The sequence below is a fragment of the Parasteatoda tepidariorum genome, chromosome 10 (assembly GCF_982258835.1).
Source record: "Parasteatoda tepidariorum strain Cologne lab strain chromosome 10, Ptep-v5.0, whole genome shotgun sequence".
Lineage (NCBI taxonomy): Eukaryota > Metazoa > Arthropoda > Arachnida > Araneae > Theridiidae > Parasteatoda > Parasteatoda tepidariorum.
Genome location: NC_141764.1, coordinates 102,355,728 through 102,374,056, shown reverse-complemented (window position 1 = coordinate 102,374,056; position 18,329 = coordinate 102,355,728). Strand labels below are relative to the sequence as shown.

The window sequence follows — 18,329 nt, the reverse complement described above, 5'->3', positions numbered from 1 at the left end:
TAAATGTTACACGCGCCTGGCTAATATTACACGGGTGTTGAAAAACAGAAAACGCTGTTTTTTCTTCTTTTTTCCTCGAAGGTTAATGATTCTGATAAAGGAAGAAGGGGGCTAGATAATATATCTAAGTTCCCTCGAAAAGAAAGTGTGCCCGCATTTCAAGGTTATTCAGAGAGGAGCTGTACCTAGGTAAGAATATTGTTGTATTCATATAGTGTTCATGTATCTACTGTATTTTACTTCTTATTTTATTCATTTTTCATCAGTATTCATTTTTATAATTTCGGATAAATATTAGAATTTACTGTTAGAGTTTGTGAAACTTATCGCAAAATTAAAAACTTGCTACTTGAAAAAATGTATCTCTATCAGTTAAGCTAAATGAAAACTAAAAAATGACGCTACATGATTGTATATCAACAGCGGGTTTGCGAAACATTAAATTAAATTTGATAAATATTGCATAAAATAAAGACTTTTCTTCCTACTTAATAATAGAAGAATAAAAAATATTTTACTTTAATGTGTGATGTTATCCTTCAATATAGAAGTTTTTATACATATGTATACACCAGGACAAATTTGAGACATTTCTTTTTTAGCATTTTAACATAACATTTTTATATTTTAGCACAACAGTTTCCATTTTAAATAAAACATGCAATTCGATAATTTTTGAATAATAAATCCATTTGTTTAAAACCAAAATAACAATCTTAAAATAACAATCTAACCCACAAAAAAACCCTTCATATTTAAGATTAAAATCATAATTAAATGGGAAATGAAAATATACCAGTTTTGGACAAAATTTAGAAAAGTGCACCCTCATATTAATAAGAAAGCAATTAAGGTTTCATTGCCTTTTTTTCCCTACATACTTACATGAAACTACATTATCTATCTGTGTTATTAAAAACTAAACATCTAAATCGATTTAATCTCGCTCTCCCGTTTTGTGTGTTATTGCAACTTGTTTGACACCTAGAATTAATAACAAATAACAACTGCAATCGCATTAAATTCAGTTAATTATTTTTTGGAATGTTAATATTTTCCTTTTGTATTTATTTCGTATTTACTTGTATTTATTTACTACCTGCACACGATTACCTAATTTAGTTCCGCTATTTCGTTATTTAAATACCAAAATTAATCTTTGTATCCTTATATATTTTATTTATGTTAAATAAGGTTTAGGATCAAAATACTTTTTATTGTAGAGAGTATGTGAATTAAAAGAAACAAACTATTGTAGTAAGCAATTATTTAAGTGACACAATTTTGTATTTGTTTAAAAGATTGCTAACCGTACCAGTTCGTCGGGAGAAATATAAGGAGAAATCGTAGAGAAATAATCTATGTAAATACATAATTGTAAATAATGAAAAAGATGACTTTTCAGTACAAGTAACAAATTTTAAAATAATTTAATGATTGCGTTATAGTTGCACCCGACTACAGCGACTCAAAAAAAAAAAAAAAAAAGAGAGAGAGAGTGAGTCGTTAAAGGTTATTGGCTTGTAAATTAGCATGCCACGAGGGAATAGAAATCCTCCAGCAAAGTAGCAGATTATTTTTCACCTCACATTTAAAAAAAAAAAAAAAAATAGAAAAAGGTAAACGAAAAATTAATTTTTAACTCTTCAATTTACTCTATTAATATTTGTTTAAAGTTCTTAAAAAATTTGCAATCTGTGGATATATATGAGCTAAAGAAAAGTTATGATTTTCAGAAATTCTAAATGTGCTTCGATTTAATCGGGTTGAGAAACGCAGCGCTATGCAAATGGAGAAGTCCAAGAGTAATAACCTATGTAAACCATAAAGTTGAAAATCCTTTTTAAATCATCAAAATGAAAAGATATTATAGCCGGATAACACAGGTTTACTTAGTGAAGCAGAAAGCTTGCAATAATTTATTTGCATTTTGATACTATGAACATATTTATTCAGCATCCGAAACTTTATGGTTCACTCTGAACATATTTTTATCTTAACAAAAAATTTTGAAATATCAATGGAAATTAAATTTCTTCCACGGATTAATTGAACTATATTTTAAACTGCTTTTATTTTAACTTTAGAAATGTAACCACCCAATAATAGTTTTGAAAAACATGGTCTGCTTTAAATAAAAATAACTTGAATATCATTAAACTCATAATACAAAAAATTCCAGGAGTGATTTTCCAATCCAGCGGACCTCACTCCTATCTGACATATTTTTTAAAAGCGAAAAACATTAATTTTGACTTTTTTTTGTTCAGGTAACAAATTTGAAAGGAATTAAAAGCTTGCGTTTTAATTGCGACCCACTACAGACACTCCAAAAAAGAGAGCGGGTCGTAAAAGGCCATTGCAATGTAAATTAACATCAGAAATCTTCCAGCTTAGTAGCAGATTATTTTTCATCTTACATTTAAAAAAAATAATAATAATAATAAAAAGAAAGAAGAAAAAGGTAAGCAAAAATTCCTTTTAAACTAACTCCTAAACCGAGTCAATTAATATTTGTTTCAAGATCTTAACAAAATTTGTTTGACAATCTGTGTATATATATATATATATATATATATATATATATATATATATATATATATATATATATATATATATATATATATATATATATATATATATATATATATATATATATATATATATATAAACCAGTAAAACCTGTCTATAACGATACTGTAGGGACCTAAATAAAGTATTGTTATAGGCAGGTTATCGTTATAGACAGGTTTGAAATTTAAAAGTATACGTTTAAAACTAATGATAAATTAAACTTCTTTTATAGGCTCCAAATGAAAATTTTACTTAGAATTATGAAACAGCACACAAGAAAAATTTACTTACAATTTTATGAATCAAAACAGAAATTATTTAGAAAAATAATCGGTTAGTTTTGTTTGCTTATTTTTGGAAGCAATTGCCATTTCCATGCACATAGATTTCAGTCCATCTAATGAATTCAAATGAACATCAGTTACATTTGGTAATGTTGCAACAAAATCTTGCAAAGTGTTAATTAGCAATATGGCATTCTCGGGTGAAATTTGAGTCCTGTTTTGTTTTGAGAGCAGTCAGCTGCTTTTTCCTCATCACTTTGATCACCCGGGATAACTTCTGCTAAAATCTCTTCATCACTTGCACCACTGAAAACCAACAGATCATTATCTAAATTTAAAAATTCATCTGCGTTAAATAGAAATGATGTGTTAGATGATCTTTGGAAATCACTGACAATCGAATTTAAGCCTGCCACACATTTTTCTTCTTCATCAGTGATTTCAGTAAACTCAGTTTCTGCGTTTCCGTTGCTTTTATCCTCAAAGAAAGAAGCTTTCTTCCAACAATTTTGGATGGTGGATTGTGTCAATGAATTCCACCCTCCGGAAATCCAATCACATGCATTTTTTACATAAACTGCATAAGGATTTGGGAGTTTATTATTCAGATTATGAGTTTATTCTTATCTCGCCCCGCCCTATTTTAGGGCATACGAGAGTTGATACATACACAAATCATACATTTAAAATACGTAAATCTCTAAAAGTTACATCAACAGTGAATATAAAAATCCGAATATCTAAAATAATGTTCAATACAATTCTATAAAACAAGTTTAAACCAATTAAAATAATAAAGTAGGAAAAAGGTTAAAAAAAAACAAAATCACCCAAAAACCAATAATTGTTACAACTTTACAGGAACATGCAAAACAGTGATAGAATATAGAAGTTAAAATTCGATAAAAAGGTTAAAAGGCAGAACAAGTTAAGAATCAAAACAATCAGTTAAAAGTTGATAAAAACAATACTTGTTAAACTAAAAATTTATAAAAACAATACAAGTTAAAACGTAGAGAAGTTTAAAATGAAATTAGATAGAAACACAAGGCACCAGCAATAGTGTTCGCTGGCTCCGAGCATAGTTCAGAATGTCCTCCAATGTTACCTTTATAATTTTTTTTACAATGTTTCTACAGACCAACTTAGCAAAGCATTGATGCAAATTTTGTCCTGCAAAATGGTTTCCACGGAGTGTCTGGAAGTGTGGGCAGTTCATGATCAAGTGTTCGATTGTCTGATTGTCCCCACAGTAGGTACAATTTGGGTTTTTATTGAAAAGTCTATTTTGGTATTCTCCAAACATCCCGTGTCCAGTAAATAATTGGTTTAGGTAAAAGTTGGCCTGTAGTCGTTTGGTGGAAGGGTCTTTAAAAAAATATAGGTTTGTCGACCTCTCTCGGAGCTCTGCCATTCTGTTTTCCATCTATTTAGGTTGTTGGACTTGATGATTGTTTTGATCTGGGTCTTGGAACTTGGGACCTCTAAATTGATTTGGCTGAGACTGACGGCTTCCTTGGCTGCCTGATCCGCCTGCTCGTTGCCTAGGATACCAATGTGCGCCCTGACCCAGTTACATGTGATGTTTGGCCTCCATAGTTGCTTAGTATTCTCTGTCTCTTTGTTATTTGGAGTTGGGTCACTTAGGGCTTGCAACGATGAGAGCGAATCAGTGAAAAGAGTGGCTTCCGGGTAGGCATTTTTAGCCAGCCAATCGAATGCACTTTTAATTGCCATCAGCTCAGCCATAAAAATACTGCAATTGTTGGAGAGTCTAATGGAGTCCGCTTTAATGATTATCCCATTTCTCTTGATGATAATTCCATATCAGGTCTTGTGCTTTATCCTACTTCCATTATCGGTCTCTTCGGCGAACTCCATTCTTGAACCATCCGTGAAAATTTCCAACCCCTTATTAGTGGGGAGTGACCTACCCCAAGGCACCGAAACAAACTTTGAGGGGTGTTGCCTTACTGGTCGTTGTTCCAGTGCAATAGAGTCCAGAGAGTGGCCCAAAACTATTTCCAAGTCAGCCAACCCCCAGTCCCAGGTCAATCTTTTTGTGCTGATATCTTCAAGAATCTTTAAGTGAATAGGTATCAATCCCGCCAGCATCTGGAGGGCCTCCGTACTTGTAGTAGAGTAGGCTTTTGTTATGTTAATCAAGGAGGATCTCTGAATGGATTTAAGCTTGTCATTGATTTTTGTATTATTGCGATACCAGACACTGGCGGCGTAGAGTATAATTCTTTCGGTCGCCCTGGGGTAGATTATTTTTAAGATCGATGGTTTGAGGCCCCGTGTGGCCCTGGCCACCCGACTGATGAGGTTGTTAAAATTGTTCACTCTCTCTTTGATATTATCCAGATTATAAACAACTTTCTGACCTAATCTTTTTCAGATTATAATATATTATCCAGATTATAAACAACGTTCTGAACTAATCTTTTTCGATAGTATCTTTTGAAACATTTTATTATTCCCAAATCTAATGGCTGTAGAATCAACGTGCAATTTGGGGGAAAATAAAACAATTTTATATTTTTCAAACTTGGATGATTGTTGTGAGGAGTGCAGTTGTCAACTAAGAGAGCTATTTTTTTCTTCTTTCCTTTCATCTCCTTATCCACATCAAGCAGCCAGTTGTTAAATATTTCTTCTGTCATCCAGGCTCTTTTGTTTGCCTTGTAGTCAACTGGTAAACTTTTCACATTCTTAAAACATCTAGGTTTAGCGTATTTGCCTATAACGAACGGCTTCAGTTTATCGGTTCCAGTACTGTTTGCACGAAGTAGAACAGTTAACCTCTGTTTTGATTTTTTACCGCCTTTACAATTTTCTCCCTTAAATGCCATTGCTTTATCTGGCATGAGCTGATAAAATAAGCCAGTTTCATCAGCATTGTACACGTTTTCTGGAGAATAAGTTTTTTCAATATTCTCTTTTTCTCGTTGCTTCCAGGATGCAACATCATTGACTGGAGCTGACTTTTCTTCACCTGAGATGGTTTTAAAAACAATACCATGACGTTCTCGAAATGATGTAATCAATCCATTGCTGGCAAAGACGCAAATGTTCTTGCTTTTTCTGCAATCATTGGACCACTAATTGGCACATTTTGTTGTCTCATTTCGTGGAACCATCTTAGGGTAGTTTTGTCTACATCCTCATTAACTGCACCTTTAAGTCTTTTACTTTTAACATCAATTTTGCTTCCTTCCACAGCATCTTCGATATCTTTTCTTTTCCTCAAAAAAGTAGCTATTGTTGATTGTGAAATCCCACATTTCTTAGCAGCGTCAACTTGCTTCAATCCTTGATCAATTTCCGATATGATATTTAATTTTTCTTCAAAAGATAATGCTTTACGCCGAGCCATCACTTCAAAATTAAAATTAACTTTATTGCAAGGAAAACATGCCAGTCCGTAGTGAGTAACGACCCAAGTAGCACAATTCACAAAAACGATATCGTAAAAACGTAGCTTTGAACATTGTACAATATCGTAGCGAAATATTGTACTATATAAAAATGGACCCCTTTTATGTCGTATATTCAATATTGCAAACCAATATTGTACGGTATTGTAGAAACGTTGGGGAACGTCGATCGACATCTCTCCGCATTTACAAACGTTGTACTATGTCAACCGACATCGTCAACACGATATTCAAAAAACGAATGCTGTGGAATGCAGACAATCGCCAAAATTACGTTATTTGAGAAAATAAAAATTAGTTTTTGAAATATTCATGCCTGTTTGTACCCTGGAAAAACCGAACAAAACCGTTCTAGCTTGTTTAAAATTAAATTATTTGTTATTACCAAAGCCTGTAGAATTTTTTGATTATTAATATTTAATAAGTTTGGGTAGGCAGGTATATTTTACTATTATTCTAGAAAATAAGCTAGAAAGTAAATAGTTTTAAGATATTTCTTCGCTTTTTCAGGGTACAAGCAGCCATTTATACTGTGAAATTATTTTAATATTTTAAGTGATTTGTGCAATAATTTTTAAAGCATCTATATTTTACTATGTAGATTAAAATTACAATATGTTTAATTTAAAACGATTAACTTTTTTGTTGTGACGTTTTAGTATTATATAATCTGTATTTTACTAAAATAGTATCTATGGAAAACAAAACTCCTTATCTTCACAGCATCAGGTTCGATTTTAAAAAAACTGATTAAAAAAAAAAAAAAAAAAAGCAATATTTACACTGATATTGTCATAATAAAATAACAGGAGTCACTTCCTCAGATTTCTGACTTAAAAAAGGGCAAGCATGGTACAATAAGCTGCGATCTAATTTACTTATAGCCTTTATCCATTAAAGTGTTGCCAAAATATTTATTAGGGCTTGAACGGTTGTCAAATGTGTAAATGAAATATAATTTTTATTAAACAGTAAAGAATAATATACTAATTTCTATAATTTATTGTATTCTTTAATACAATCAATTGTTTCTAAAACAAAACTGTGGCAGTTGAGGCGCAAACTTAGTCTTCCTGCCTTCCCGGCCATTGGCGGTGGCAAGAACTTCACCAAATTTTTCAGCTTTTTCTAGTCAGCTAGTCTCTTTGAACAGTCTGAAGGTAGCAGCTAGTCTCTTTGAACAGTCTGAAGGTAGCAGCTGAAAAAAAATAAGACATAAACTGTGGTTAAATTTAATACTTTTAAATTAAAAGACAAATAGTTATATTGAAAAATTACATGAACTAAAGTAGACATGAGCACAATGCAAGTACTACTAACAGCCCTAGGTTGACAATTCTTTTGTATAGAATCAGAGCAGTTTTTGAGCAAAAAAAAGCAATACTCATCTTTTTTTAAAACAAAAAAGGAAATATTTTTTAAAAAAACTTTCGACCAGCTACTTGATGGTACAATATTCGATTAAAAATGTAGTTACGGCCTTGCCAAACGCTGTTACAAGAGGAACAGCGACGTCTGACTTAAAGAAAATACTAGCTATCAGGCAGATGGGTAAAATGCAGAAGATCTTATCTTCTGCGCATAAAAGAGGAAAAAATAGCTAAAATAAGTAAAAATGCAGAAAGCTTCTGCAAAATGCAGAAGGGTTGGCAGCTATGTATTTTATAATATGATAGACGGAAAAAAGTTTTTCCTTGAATAATTTTTAAAAAATATTTGGTCACCTTTCAATGAGGTGATCCGGGTTCCAATCCCAGTATCGGCTGAGATTAGAACCCGGCTAGTCAATACAAATTCCACATCTAACATGAGGTTACCACAGTGCTGATTTAGATATAGTGAAGTATTTTGTAAAGGTACTGCTAAGTGGTAATAAATTTTTAATCTTATATCAAAATAGATAAGCTAAGCTAAAAAAAAATTTTAAAAAATCTATGTACTTATTGGAATTTTTTTTCAGAAAATTTCTTTATAGAAAATCTGATTATGTCAAAGATACTGTAAACATATTATGAGAAAAAATTACCAGTTAATAACTCTGCTGCTTCAAATAGACTTGAAAGGGAAGAATGACACTATATCAGGAAAAAAACATCTGAATTCATCAGCCCCCTTTTCTTTCCTTCTATTTTTGACATATTAGGGTAATTTCTTTCTAATATAACCCATCTTTCTACTATAGCTTTAGAAATAAACATTTTCCACTAATAAAATATAATGTAGATTTTAATTCCATGCTTTTTTAATCAAAAGGTAGAATTTTAATTAACATTATTTGCATTTTTTTTGAAAAAATTCATGTTTATTAATTACTCTCTACAGCTATGGAAGTCTATATTAAGACAGCATTAAATGTGTACTTTAATTTGTACATTTAATGCCATCAATCAATCTCAAGAATCAAAAAAAATTTTTAAAAATGCAATTTCAAATGTGTTGGAATTTAACACACACCAAGAAAGAAAGCAATTTGAGTAACTAAAATTAATTAATGCAGCAATTTATTTAAAATAAGTTTTAAAACTAGAAAAAAAATAATAAAAGCATCAATAATTTAAAAACACTGTATTTTAACTTTCAAAATCAATGCTTTTTTTCTAAAAAAAAATCATTTGATTTAAATCATGTAATAAATCAAGCTGATCTAAATCAACAAACCCTGATAACTAGAAGAAGATGCCATGGTTGAGAAAAGATGCCATGAAAAACATTACAAAACCTTAAGAGCGGCTAACTTTTGAACTTTGAAACATACAATGCTGTAAATGTATTAGAGTTTATAATACAAACTAAGCAAAATAAAACAGGAAGGACCAGGGTAGTTAATTTAAGGAATAACTGATCCATTTTAGTGCAAGATAATGACTCACGAAAAAGTAAAGTCTAATTACAAATTTTAAAATTCTAAGTCTATAAAATTACCTAAGATGGCGTTTGTAACAGCTGAGAGGCTTTCAAAACACTGTTTCTTTTTTCATTTTAATTTACAATACATCATCGCCAATTCCAAGATGGTGCTGAAGTAAAAGAACATAAATAGCCTTCTTTACAGATGGTTTCAAAATAACATATCTGAAAGAAAAAAAAGATATATATAAAAATATAATGTTTTAATAACCATTACAAAATGTACCTCATATTTTATCATCAATTAAGACCACACAAGTAAAATGGGCATAGGATTGCTGAAGAAAGGAATTATCTACATTTTTCATTTTTATAATATATTATTTCTTATTTCAGTCACTTTATTCTCAAAGAGTTATTGCATTAGTTCTTTACTTTGTATATGAGAAGCTTCCAAAGCAATGGCCTGTGCATAAATATATTAAACATTGCAATATCAGATTGTATGTTAACGAATCCAATTATCAAGAATTCTATGTATAAATAGTGTGCGGAGAAATACCCATACCATTAAAACACTTATCACAGTCATATTTGACTTAAGAATCACATAAGTTAAAATATGTTGCAAAGTTGGGACATATTCAGCTATGGATTGCTTTTCATTTTGATATGTACATGGTATCTGCGACATTTTAGATTTTAAAACCCTGACTTTCCATCAATAACTCCAAAAAGTTGTCATGAGTTACCGAAGTTACTATTTTATCCGACAAAAACACTACAATAAATTCAAAAAAGCATTATAAAAACATTAATTGAAATGATAGGTATAACCAAAGCTGTTATACTCTGAATCCTTGAAGCAGAACTTTTTCGAGCTATCTGCGACAAAACTCTCTAGCACTAATATCTTTCTGCAAGATACTTTTCACAATAATAAACAGTTATGTTACTAATTTAAAATAACAAAAGCACTGTGTTTAAAAAAAAAGAAAAAAAAAACTATGTATAACTTTTTTTAAATTGAGCGTATAATTTTTATTATAACATTACATGCAACATTTTCGCATTTTGTTGGGAGGCAGGGGGATATAGAAATTATTTCCTTCGCCTTTTGTCATCCCAGTAAAAAAAAATTGCAAATTATTAAATCCGCAGTAGTACTCGGCGAAAAAAAAAGATTGACAACAAATTCACACGAATTGGTCACCTCAAATGAGTGTTTCGTTTCTTGATTAGGCTGTTGTATAAAAATATCGTATAATAAATATCAGATTTAAAAACTATGGAGAAATCAATAGCAATAACTGATAAAATTCGACAGAATTATTGACCTAAAAAGTAAATACCCAAATACAAGATTCGAATTTTTCAGGTTGCTTATCGGGATATTTAAAATCCACTTGAAAATCAACATCAATAACTGACGAAAATACAACAGAAAAAAACCCATCAATTTACGCTACTATTGGCGTATATTGAACACGCCAAAAAGTTATTATTCAAATGCATGATTCAAATATAACTGGTAAATTTCTGTCAAAAAATAAATAAAGGTAATTTTTTTTTTTTTTTTACTTTTCAAAAGAAAAATCTTTCTGCAAGAACTTTGTAATGTTCAGTGAAAATGTTGCCGTGTCTCTGCAAATCTGCCACGGGGCTCTAAACCTTCTCATTTATTGATATTAAACTTAAAAATTGAGTAAAGAAAGAGTTGAAGCATTTAAATAGCTGAAAAATATACAAAAGTAAATAACTTTTATATAGCTTTTTAAAGCTGCTTTTTTTCTTCTTAAAAGTAAGTGTAACATAAAATGCCTAAACAAGAATTTTAAATTCATTATAATAAAAAAAAATTAAACAAATAAAATAATTAATAAGATTCTGAAATTACTGAAGTTTAAAAGATTATTCGCTCTAGAAAGGATGTTCTTTCCTTAATTATTTTAAAGAACACAATTGAAACATTTTATATTTTAATAAAATACGATTAAGATTGGATATTTTGTTACAAATTCAGATATTCAGAACCTTGGCCAAAGAATACCTGAGGAGGCCTTTTCATTTCAATTCCAACCTTCAGTAAGGATAGGTTCGAAAAGGGACGAAATATATTGCACCTCCAAAACCCGTTTCACTGTCTCCCCTACATTTTTTGTGGGGGTGCGTGTGTTAAGTAACCCGAAACTAATCACTGTCACAGAAGGGGAATTGCAACCTGCGGGGGTCAACTAGCTTTCAAAAGATATCAGAAGAAACTCACTCTTCATCTTATATTAGCTTTTTCTCTTTCTAAGATAAACTTAAAAAATATTTTTTTTAACTCTAAAACGACTTTATTTATTTTGAAAATAGTTTTATCATTTTATTTAACATGCACTTTTTCTAATTATATCTTGAATTGTTTATTATTTTGATTTGATTCTTAACAAATAAACACCGGGGTTATTTGTTATTTGTCACAAACAAATTGAAACATCAAAATTGAAAATTATTCGATTTAATTATCACAAAATTTTAAATCATATTAAGACAGATCTAAATTCCGATTATATCACTTAACTTATTCAAATAATTTAGCTCGGATACATTTAAAACTTCACCCACAAACTCATATTCATCATTTTTAATTACATTATTTCTACTCAGTTATAGTTACTTTAAAAACTTATCGCCAAAGATATTATTTAACAATAATACAAAAGAAATTCCTTATTGATCTAAAGCAGTTATTTAGTATAAATTTATTAAACTGCACATTTTGAAAGCGCAGTTTTATATGAAGTTTATTTTAAAGGAATAAAGGAAAACATAACTTATTAAAAAGCGAAAATATTTTATTTATCAGCTTTTGCTTGTTAAAAGGTATTTATATTTTATCAAATAATTTTTATCAAGTAATATCTTGTGATTACTTTAATAAAGGAACTTCATTTTTAATTTTAGGCCTTTAACTTAAAATTATTATAACCCTAATAACAAAGAATGATGGTAAAAGTGGGTAATGAACGCATTTTATTTGTAAATGTCGTAAATAAAAGGACAAATAAATAACTTACAAAAGTATAACTTATTTCTAAGAAATTCCTTAAAAACTATCTTTGATAAGCTTTATAATTTTCTAAACGTAGAAGTAATATTATAAGAAAATTGATGTAACTCTTTCATTTCAGTTTTGAGGATTCATAAAAAATACCATCATTTCTGTCGTAAAAATAAATTATAACATTTTCGGCTAATAAGCTGAAGTGACAGTTTAAATTTATTTTTCTAATAGATCATTTCGATGGATCATTAAAAACAGCAAAATAAAACAATTCTATGTTATTTTACATTTTAGTACATAGATTTGTGAGACTGCTCACTGCAATTAATATAGAGATTTATCAAAATAATCGAAATTGATTTATAAAAAAGTACGATAACGAAATTTTTGAAAGAAAAGGCATTTATTGGTTTTCATTAAAACTTACAACATAACAACAGATTGAGACAAGTTTACTTTACAAAATTTTATTAAATACAAAAATACAGAAAATTATGGTTATCTGGGAGATATATTCATATAGATGGCATGCTGGCTAACCCTGGGAAGTTTTCGTGTTTTTCCTCTTTATGTAATGCTAATGACGGTTAGTTTTCTTATATTTTAATTAACTATAATTACACTAATTAAAGTTTGCAGTATAGAAATTTCTACTAAAACTCTTCTCCATGAATGGCAAAAGAGGGTCAGGGAAGAGAAATTAAAATAACACATTGATTACATACTTTGTTCTAGCAAAAAATTATGAATACACTTTTACAATTATACAATTATGAATACATTATACACTTTTAATATGAATTCGAAAAATTTCTCATTATTAAATACATAAGATATTGCATAATTACTACTCTTAATATATATTTTTAGAATATTGCGAAAAAAAGTTTTAAAAATTGTATTAATTAGGAATTACCGATTAGGGAATCAACTAAGGAATCAGGTCTGAAAACATCAAAACCAGTTTGACTGTCTGAAGTAACAAAGAGTAACTTAACTCTAAGTATTACAGCTTATTTTTATTTTTTAATTTATCGTAATGAAATTTCGTGGTGTTTATAATAATCACATTTCTCATTCTTTTTATTTCATCTGGCAATCAAACTGGTTTCAATATTTTCAATGTTGCGTTCCTAAGCATCGATTCATTATATTTTGATACCGTTTGTATTTTTCTCTCGTGAATATTAATTATGACCACTAATGTTCTTTTACTTCCCTTTTTTTTTTTTTAAAGAATTTTAAAATACATGCGTGTATTTTCATATTTTTCTTCATTTGCTGATTAAAATGAAAATTTCATAATACTTTAGTGTTCTTGTGTATTTACATTAAAGCCCTAAAAACAGGGTTAAGTGCTTGTTCATGTATGGATGATGCGTGGTCTTGTGTACTAGCTTTTTTTTTTTCCTTACCGTGAAAAAACATACTATCCCAGCTATTGGAGTAATTAAAACTATTTACGGAATGAAAAAATTGGAACCTTTTAAATTTTTTTAATGTAAATGTTTTTTTAAACCTACAAATGAGTGTACGATATATTTTTTTAAAAAAAAAGGAAAGCGGCGGTTTTGTGATGCTTTATAGCATATTGGAAGATCTTTACGTCATTTATTCGATTTTAATTAATCTCACTTTATTCAGCAGCTAATTTTTTTAATTCTGAAACATCTTTAAAAAACAAGAAACAAAGTTTAAAAAAAGGGGAATAATGTATTTAAAAAATAAATTCCATTCTCAAAATGAATAAAAACAAGAAAATTATTACTACTAAATAAATAAAATGTATATAGAATGAACGAATTATCAGCAAATATAATTTTCATAATAAATTACAAGCTTATAACTAAAGAGAAAGCTATCAGTTTTTAAAGTGTTCCCCATATCAGTTCTTCAGAAGGACAGAGAGAGAGAAAAAGATTTTCAAAAGGGGGCAAGACCTCCCACCGAGAAGATTAGTGAACTTGGGGGTGGAAGTTGCCTTCCTCCCTTACTCAAAGGTAGAAAGTGACTTGTGTTTCAAAGGCAATATTACAAAAAGTAATAAAGATAAAAAAAATTAACCTACATTTTCGTGGATAGGAAAGATTGAAAAAATTATTAGTATTTTTTTTTAATTGATCACTCCGATTCTTGAACAAGAAAAATCGATTCAAAGTATGACAAGCCCGCCATAGACTTTACATGTTAAAAGCAGAATTGAGGAGTCTGCTTGGTGCAACACTTTTCTCCCGGCAACCACGATTCATGACCCTGATTTTCTGCTCTTTTGAGCGCGCCCCGTGTTCTTTGTTCGCCAAGTTCAGAACGCTATGAAATTAGAGGGATTCCATTTTTAAAATTAAGATTTTTCAGTTACCTAAATCTGCAATTTTTAAAAAAATAATAGTTAGATCATGACAAATTTTGTTCAATATAGAAATCCATGACTTTCTAGGTGTACTGATACCCTATATGTACCCTAATAAATACATATATGTACCCAAAGAATAGTATCAGGAGAGATACCCTATTCTTTGGCAGGAGCATATGGGAGGAATGTTGAACAAGTTCGTCTTTTTTAGTCCGAGAAAAGCAGATAAATTGTTATAGTGCACAGAACCAATAAAAGTAAACAAGATCTTTGGGAATATCAGAATTGAATAATGTGATATAATTTAATAGTTAACAAACTTCAGTTTATGTAAGTTAAAACCCCTTCTGAAATTATGAATTACTTGATTAATGAGCTACTAAGATGTAGACATATAAAGTAAGATGTAGACAGTAAAGTAAGATGTAGACCCGGTTCGGTAAGTAAGATGTAGACATATAAAATTTTCATGATTCAATTCTTTTTTTTTGTAATTTAAACATTATATATTAATTAGATACAGTAAGCATAATATTAAATAATAATTAAACACACACATATATATATACTAAGATGTAGACATATAAAGTAAGATGTAGACATATAAAGTAAGATGTAGACCCGGTTCGGTAAGTAAGATGTAGACATATAAAATTTTCATGATTCAATTCTTTTTTTTTGTAATTTAAACATTATATATTAATTAGATACAGTAAGCATAATATTAAATAATAATTAAACACACACACATATATATATATATATATATATATATATAAATATATATATACTGCGAACTTGTACGGTTGAGAAAAAAACTTCTTACTAGCAGCAACATTAGATATCTTATTAAATCTTCAGTATACATATTAAATCAATCTAGTAGACATACTAAATCTTCAATTTAAAATTTCGAAAAAAAAAAACATTTTAATCTACCATGACAAATTAATAATTAAAAAATATGCAAATATGATCCATTTGTTAGCTCACTTAGCTCTTAAATTTTTAATTAGTTCAAGTATTAAAAAATATTTTTCATCAAACGTACAATTTGGCAGGTGTGAAAAATATGAACATAAGCCTGTCAGAAGGCTTAACATCTCCAAACATACTATAAAATTACGCCACTGTTTGTGAATATGAGAATTGAATAACGTGATATAATTAAATAGTTAAGCAGCCTGGACAAGATAAAGGTGGAAATCAATGTAATTCTTGCGATATATAATTTAATTATATATATTAAAAACAGCACATACCTGCCAAGATCAGAGAATTCGTTCATTTCAACAAGGTGCATTAATTCCCCTTCATCTTCAGCTGGTTTGAGTTTTCGGGCTCGCTAAATCAGAATAATTTTCATTCCATTTACATTATGAGCTAAGGTATAAATTTTATGAGACGAAATTAGATTTAAATATAAGTAGACAAAAGATAAATAGATCGCAGGTGGTAGCGGTAAATGATAAACAGCATCTTAACGGGTTATGGTTACGGTTCCGAGTGGTATAGATCGTAGATTTCAGTATTTAGAGAAAAAATCGATGTCGTGACAAAAACACGATTGCAATATTGATATCAAATATTGTCCGGGGTTGTTCGGATATCTCTAAATTTATATTTTAAACTTATTTTTTGGAATTATAACAATTTGACGTCATTTTTTGTCTTTTAAATGATTAATTTTGATTTAAGGACACAATAAAGTTTTAAATGATAAGTTTTACAAACATATTTTTATAGTGAAATCGACGGGAATCGTACAATATCGTACACACAATTTCGATTTTCGCCAATATTGACAATGTCGTTCGATGTAAACTAAAGCTGTTACAATATCCCTGTGCTACTTGGGGATAAGGACTTACTTATGAATGAGAAGATTTGAAATGAAAGTGACCATTCTGAAAAAAGAGCGCCCCCTTGCAACTTGTCTCCTTTCCACAGGCAATGAATGGTGAGGAAAGCAAGACGATTGACCTTCGGAGTGTTCTTTTTAAAGCAGGGATATCATCATTGGCGAGAAACTCCCCCTCCCCCCCACCTAAGGCAGACCACACACTGACGAGACATCGATGCGACAGTGACACGACAAGAGGGGAATTCCTATTCAACAGCATTAAGACGCCCACATTACCTCTGCGCATCCTAATACTATTGAATAGGAATTACCCTCTTGTCGTGTCGCTGCCGCATCGATGTCTCGTCAGTGTGTCAACCGTTTTTTTGACGAAGCTCTCTCCCTCCTACAATACCCCTTAATCCATTTCTACTGCTCTAATTTCCCCTAAAAGTGACTTTTTTTCTCTCAGAAACAACGAAAGAATATTACATACAAAGGAGATGAAAAAAAAAACATTTTGTTATCTCACATTTAGGCTCGATGGGGAGTCGTTTTCCAACGGTAGAAAAATCGGAATAGAACTATCAACTATCAAAAGAGGAAAAATTATCGTTGTAGACATGTTTAACTGAAAAGTGGCTATCGCTATAAACAGGTTAAAAATACATTGAGTAAATAGGAATTTCACCGAGATCTCAAGGAAATATCGCTATAGATAGATTTATCGTTATAGACAGTATCGTTATACACAGGTTTCACTATATATATATATATATATATATATATATATATATATATATATATATATATATATATATATATATATATATATATATATATATATATATATATATATATATATATATATATATATATATATAAATTTAAAAAAAAAACATTTAATAAAATTTTTAAGTAAAAGAAAAATTCGTTGATGTTGATCGATTTTGCACCTTTTTGAAATAATGCGCCCCAAATAATAACAATGGTGCTTGAAAGATGAAAGACACTTGTCGTTGTTTTTTCCTCAAAACAGAGCAACTCTTAATTTTTTTAGATTTTAATCCCAACTTATTGGAAATTCTTTCCTGAAACCGAAAATCTGATCGTTTGTTTCGTCAAATGTTTATTTATTTAGTTATTAAACATTTAATTTTCCTAAAAAGGCCTCCATAAGTGATGCAATAAAAAACGATTACAACGATTATGACGTCACATGTGCTGCATGGATTCGTGCCTCCTCCATCTGTTAAGGCTATTTCAATGCTCTTTTAGTTTTGATATCACTTATATCGTATGAACATCCTTTGTAAATTATTAGTAAAAATTTTGTGAATTAAATTTGTGGTTTGGAGAGCCTGTGCAAAATAAAAGAAAGATTTTAAAACGTCAAACTGTTTATTTATCACGAAAATAACTGAAGAAATGAATATGCAGCTGCTCTTCGGGGTGAATCAACATTTCTTTTCGGCAGAAATTAGTGTTGCTAAAGGTCATATTAAATATCATTTTAATACCCTTATTTCTAAGTTAAAATAATGATCTATTACAGCTTAATTACTTAATTAAAATCAGTCGCAGGTGGGATAGAAATAGTATACATTTAGATATAGGATGAACGATTTTATTATTAGGTATTGCATTAGAGCAAATCAGTGTTTTCATAAGTCAAGCACATTGAAAAATATGAATCCATCATCGTTACAATCTATGTGCTAATGTTCCATAATTCAAATAATATAATTTAATTTTGCTTCTTTTATTTTCTTTTATATGTAAATATTTACTAATGCAGTTTATGTAAGTATGCAGTTTACTTTGTATTAAATATTTAAAAACACATAAATTATATTTATTATTTTTTAAGTAAACAGGAATTTCGCTACAGTTAGAAATAATTTTTATTATTAAATTTATACATTTTAACTCCTGTTTC

At 29.6% G+C, this 18,329-nt stretch overlaps 1 protein-coding gene and 1 long non-coding RNA gene across 3 annotated transcripts in view; both read right to left on the bottom strand.

Moving 5' to 3' along the window:
• LOC107443298 (very long chain fatty acid elongase 4) overlaps nucleotides 1-18,329 on the bottom strand; it is a 270,628-nt gene that overhangs the window by 87,838 nt on the left and 164,461 nt on the right. The window lies entirely within an intron of this gene.
• On the bottom strand, nucleotides 7,283-16,354 carry LOC147803179 (uncharacterized). 2 transcript variants are annotated; one of them, XR_015429824.1, is made up of 3 exons: nucleotides 15,810-16,354; nucleotides 9,221-9,370; nucleotides 7,283-7,465 (listed from the first exon to the last, which is right to left on the bottom strand). It is a non-coding gene; the product is annotated as an uncharacterized LOC147803179 (long non-coding RNA). The 2 variants fall into 2 exon arrangements; XR_015429823.1 differs by having other exon boundaries at nucleotides 7,283-7,496; nucleotides 15,810-16,353.